At 35.5% G+C, this 5421-nt stretch overlaps 1 long non-coding RNA gene across 2 annotated transcripts; it reads right to left on the bottom strand.

The window, feature by feature from the left end:
* Positions 1 to 695: 695 nt before the first annotated feature.
* On the bottom strand, positions 696 to 4772 carry LOC132609000 (uncharacterized). 2 transcript variants are annotated; one of them, XR_009570637.1, is made up of 6 exons: positions 4512 to 4772; positions 4358 to 4432; positions 2708 to 4280; positions 1894 to 2072; positions 1019 to 1147; positions 696 to 909 (listed from the first exon to the last, which is right to left on the bottom strand). It is a non-coding gene; the product is annotated as an uncharacterized LOC132609000 (long non-coding RNA). The 2 variants fall into 2 exon arrangements; XR_009570638.1 differs by having other exon boundaries at positions 1019 to 1113; positions 4512 to 4766.
* Positions 4773 to 5421: the final 649 nt, after the last annotated feature.

Raw genomic sequence — 5421 nt, forward strand, 5'->3', positions numbered from 1 at the left:
AACAAATTACAAAGCATAGCACTCATACGAAGGTTACTCCAATACAAACTTTCTTGTTACTATTTATAAAACGTAAATAAATGATATATTTCCCCAATAAGGGAGTAGCCATTTCACAAGATCGAACAACTCAGGTAAACTATTAACAAGGTTTGCCTTGAATATGTGGATTGGCCAATGGCAATAGGGCGTTTATGCTTCAAAATTGTCTTAGCAGATCAATTAATGTTTCACTCTGGATAAGACTCCAGCGTCAGGCTCAATAAAAACATGTGGGAATAACACGTGAAATTAAAAACATTAAGCATCTAGTCCTAAAGTTTGCTCTATCCAAGAAATATTCCTTAAAACATTCTAGGACAATTTATGTAATCTGCTGGTACGATGTTCTTTATCCCATTTTTTCAAGGACCTGATAGGGGAAATGAAAATGGAAACAAAGAAAAATTGATGTGCAAATTTTCAAGAGTTCTACTTATTTCTATCGGTGAGGTTGTCATAGGTTGGATAATAAGTTACACCAAAATCTCCACTATGCCTACACTCAATAATGAGACATCCTTACTTCAGAATATATCTATGCATTCACAGTGAATATATATATATATAAGGATCTTTCAAAATACTGAACATTGCAAATCAAGATTATCAAAAAAGTACTTGAACGAAAGTTCATTGGTAAATGGCAACAAAAGGGAGGTGGCAAAGTCCATTTCATGAAACTTTGCAATTACAATGTATTCGACATTGTGAAGGCAAAATATATACAACCACAAAGAAGTGAATGAGTCTACGTCTTTTGAAATACAAAAGAAAATGAAACTCACCATAATGTCTACCAAAAGAAGGTGGCATAGAACCAAAGATATATGACTCCATAGTACGCTCCACTCTGATAAAGCAGTAGTCCTGCAGATCAAGTTTATTATTTTAACCATTTCTCAAGGAGGGAAAATATATTAATAATTGAGCCGACGTAATACAAACTTCAATTTTGATATGGAGAACAAAATATTACTGTATCGAAGGGTTTATAGGCTCCTTCTCTGCCTTGAGTTAATGTTCATCCAATTCTTGGGTCGTGAAGGGGCTTCAATTTGGTAGTGCTTGTTCCTAAAATATCAACCCAAAAATTTCATGACCAAACCTTCACAAAGGTAAGATAGTTTTGTAAGTTTCTAAGTTTAGCCAGACTTGTAATCAAAGTCCGACAACATCATTAACTAATATAAGTTGGTCGGTAGAGAAATCTAGGAAGGAAGAGGAAAGAAGTAAACATGCACCTTTCTTCACTATCATAGATTCTAGTATCACTATCATGCTTCAATTGTAAGCATTTTAAAATGAACTATACATCTTCCTGTTGAATCTGAGCAATCACTTTTCGTCAATTGAATGATTTCGTTCTTACAAACAAAATTTTGCAGCCCACCAGAAGAATTACAATGTTACAAAATATACACAAGAGATTATGAGTTGTTAACTTCTTCTTTCCATTAGTTATATATCTCACAAGCAAGACAAGTTTTTTTCGTGAAATGCAGCTAAGCCACCAAGAGTGCTCTGTCAGCATTGAACATTAGCTTTCTTGCCGCAAGAATCAAATTCAAATAAGTTTTCTAGAAAAATGCCTCGCACGCCCTATAAAGGTATTTAAAATTTCATGAGAATTGATATAACAAAGGGGAAGATAATTAGATGATAACCTTACTCCCTTTAAAAAAATAGAGAAAATCGGTTTAGGAGTTAGATCAGTTGGCATAAAAGGATCAAAATTATATAGGCATACATCCTCCCTCCCCATTACTATCCTAGTAAGGACTTTTAAGCATAATACAATCGAATGCAAGTACCCGAACCATTCTATATTTCTTACTGGCATATAGTAGATACCTCATTAAAAGATAATGGATTAAGAGTGACAACAGTTGCAAAAGCCATGGAGATGCTTGCTTGTAGATAAACTATAACTTGTTGTATTCTCCATTGTACAGCTTCATGTAAACCCAGTGGAAGCTAGCACGAATGCAAAATCCATCAACCACACTTACAATGCATTAGAAACACATTCCCTACACAAGGAAAACCAAATTTTTAGTTGACTCCTGTAACACCCTCACTTCAACCATTTTTTTTTTATAACAGTGGTGTCCGGGCCAGCTTGGCGATTAATGACAAATATGTTAGTATATTAAAATATAACCCCTTTCTATTAAGTTAATGGTATTCAAAATATAACAAAATTACCAGATAGTCCCACCATTTACAATTTGAAGCCAATTTTTTATTCATATTCATATGACATGTGAAAATCAATTTCTACTCAATATGAATCAACTCAGATACTTTTATTCTTTTATTTTGCTGGCTCCATCTTGAGAATTTTATTCACAGTAGTAATTTTTAAGTCAAAATATCAAATGACCTGGGTATTATCGGCTGATGTTGATAGTAATAACTTTATTGTCACACAAATAATCTTAAACTTCACAAGTCTACACGATGCAGAAGGCAACAAATTCAAACTTAAGGCTTCACTTTCAAGAAGTCTTTCTTTTATTAGAGACATGCTCCGGCCAAAATTAGAACAAACTGCCTTGTTGTTGGATTTTTGAAAAAAAAAAAAAAACCAAGGTAACTCTTTATTTGTCATCTACAATGCTGAAAATAACCAAAATAGTAGACAGAACTTAAGTGCATTACTAACCTTTGGAAATTTTGTTCACATAAGCCTTTCTCTATTCTCATTGCAGCAACAACAACAACAACAACAACATACCCAGTTGAATCCCACAGTGTGGGGTCTGGGGAGGATTAAATGTACGCAGACCTTACCCCCACCTTGGTAGGGAGGTTGTTTCCGAAAGACCCTCGGCTCAAAAGTAAACAAGAAAACAAAAGTCAGATACTGACAGGCAAATCAAAGCAATGCGAAAATGAAAAAAAACAAGGGCAAAGAAGTCATGATAAAATAGCATGGAGAGACAAGACCCAACACATAAAAGCAGGGGAAACATAGGGCAATAAAAAGTAGAGCAAAGCTACGCCTACTAGTGCGATAGAAAAGCGAGACTACCTACTAGCCTTCTACCCTAATCTGAGCCTCCACAACTTCCTATCTAAGGTCATGTCCTCGGTAATCTGAAACAACGCCAAGTCCTGCCTAATCACCTCTCCCCAATATTTCTTTGGCCTTCCTCTACCTCTCCTAAAACCGTCCAAAGCCAACCTCTCACACCTCCGCACTGGGGCATCTATGCCTCTCCTCTTCACATGCCCAAATCATCTCAACCTCGCTTCCCACATCTTGTCCTCCACCGATGCCACTCCCACCTTGTCCCTAATGTCCTCATTCCTGATCCTACCTCTCCTAGTGTGCCCACACATCCACCGCAGCATTCTCATTTCCGCGACTTTCATCTTTTGCACGTGAGAGTTCTTGACTGGCCAACACTCTATCCCGTACAACAGAGTCGGTCTAACCACCACTTTGTAGAACTTGCCCTTAAGTTTTGGTGGCACTTTCTTGTCATACAGCACTCCGGAAGTGAGCCTCCATTTCAACCATCCTGCACCAATACGATGTGTGACATCATCGTCAATATCCCCATTTTCTTGTAAAATAGACCCAAGATACTTGAAACTTCCTTTCTTTTGAATGACCTGGGTACCAAGCTTCACTTCCACGTCAGCCTCCTGAGGTACACCACTGAACCTGCACTCCAAGTACTCTGTTTTGATCCTACTCAACTTGAATCCTTTAGACTCTAACGTTTATCTCCAATCTTCTAGCTTAGAGTTGACTCCGCTGCGAGTCTCGTCTATCAAGACTATGTCATCCTCTTAATACAATTTGACTGCTATAAAATTAACACAGAATAGTGAATAAATATATGCATCTGCAAAATTAGTTAACAAAAGAGCCAAAAGCTCAAGACGGCGAAGAAGAGGGAAAAATCCCCAGAACAATATCCCTAGTGCAGCTGTCTCAACTCTCCCAAATGCGGCAACCTCAGAGAATGTTCTTCCAGAGGCAATTTGGACGGAACCAAGAAATTTAACACCCAATTATTAAAAAAAAAAGTGCATTGCAGAATCAATTAAGAAAAGAGCAAAAGGCATAGATAACTCTAGAATAGAAATAAAAAAAGTTGTACCTTACCAAGATTGTGGCTGTAATACCACCGCGAAAAGAAAAAAACATAAATAAAATTTCTGATCTACCTTACCCACCTTACATTATCTATATTCTGTCATGATCATTTTCGTATTCCATCAAGCTACAAAATAAAAACCTATTTGTTAGATTAATACTAATAAACAAACAAACACACTATACATAGGGGTAGTGTAATACCTTGTATATAATTGGGGATGCGGATAAGGTGGGTCAATTTGTATTGTCATTTGAACCTTGTTGTTAATGATGTACCTACATTAATTATATATAAGAGATTACAAAATAACATTTCTATTTTGTATAAGACAGAGTGTAGCTTAATTTAGCTTACCATTATATTTGAACCCCCCAATATGTTATTAGTTGAATTGTTTCGTGAGTCTTTTTGTTCATTTTCAATAATCTCTTTCCTGATTTATCAGCAATTAAAATATATTTTAACTGCAAAACCTACTTAACAATTGCCTCCTTTCTTAAAGATGCTTCTTCCCTTCTTAACCTTAGGATCAATCTTATTCTGCAATTAGAAAAATTAGAAACACGATGTTACACAAACATCATAAGGAGCAGGGGTGAATCAGTATATAATTATAGATTATTTTTTATTCAAAAAGGTAAAAGAAAGGTTATTTATTTCCTTCATTTGATTGTCAAATGTTATGCCAATGGAAAATCAATTTTCCAACTGAGAAACAAAACCACGTGTAAAAAAGACATTGAAATATACATTTGAAAGAGTGTAGATTATAAATGCTTACAGGATTTCTAAAACGAAATTGACAGTACATGCATGTACAAATGAGCTCAACTAATCTATGCTAACTCAAAACATCCAAATAGAAAAAAAAAAAAAAAACTAATAGCAATGTCAAAAGTAGCATATAAATTCTAGAGTATTTATCCAAACAAAGAAAGTATAAACAAAAAGTAACGTAGTTGAATTTTTTTTCTTTACAATAATCTCAATGGACTGCTAATCCACTACACCACGAAACACGAAAAAAAAAAAAAACATTTAAAGACAATTAGCGTACTATAACTAGAAAAATCAAAACCAAAACCCCCCAAAAAAATTACAGAAGCTAAAAAAGGAAAAAAAAAAAAAACACAAGAAGAAACTGAGAGGTATCTACTTGTAACGACCCGTTTGGTCGTTATAGCTCTTTCGGCATTTTCGCCCGTTCCTGAGCATTGGTTAGCTCGCTTTTGACCTGAGGGGACCACTGATATGCTTCCCGGGG

Source organism: Lycium barbarum, chromosome 9 (genome assembly GCF_019175385.1).
Source record: "Lycium barbarum isolate Lr01 chromosome 9, ASM1917538v2, whole genome shotgun sequence".
Lineage (NCBI taxonomy): Eukaryota > Viridiplantae > Streptophyta > Magnoliopsida > Solanales > Solanaceae > Lycium > Lycium barbarum.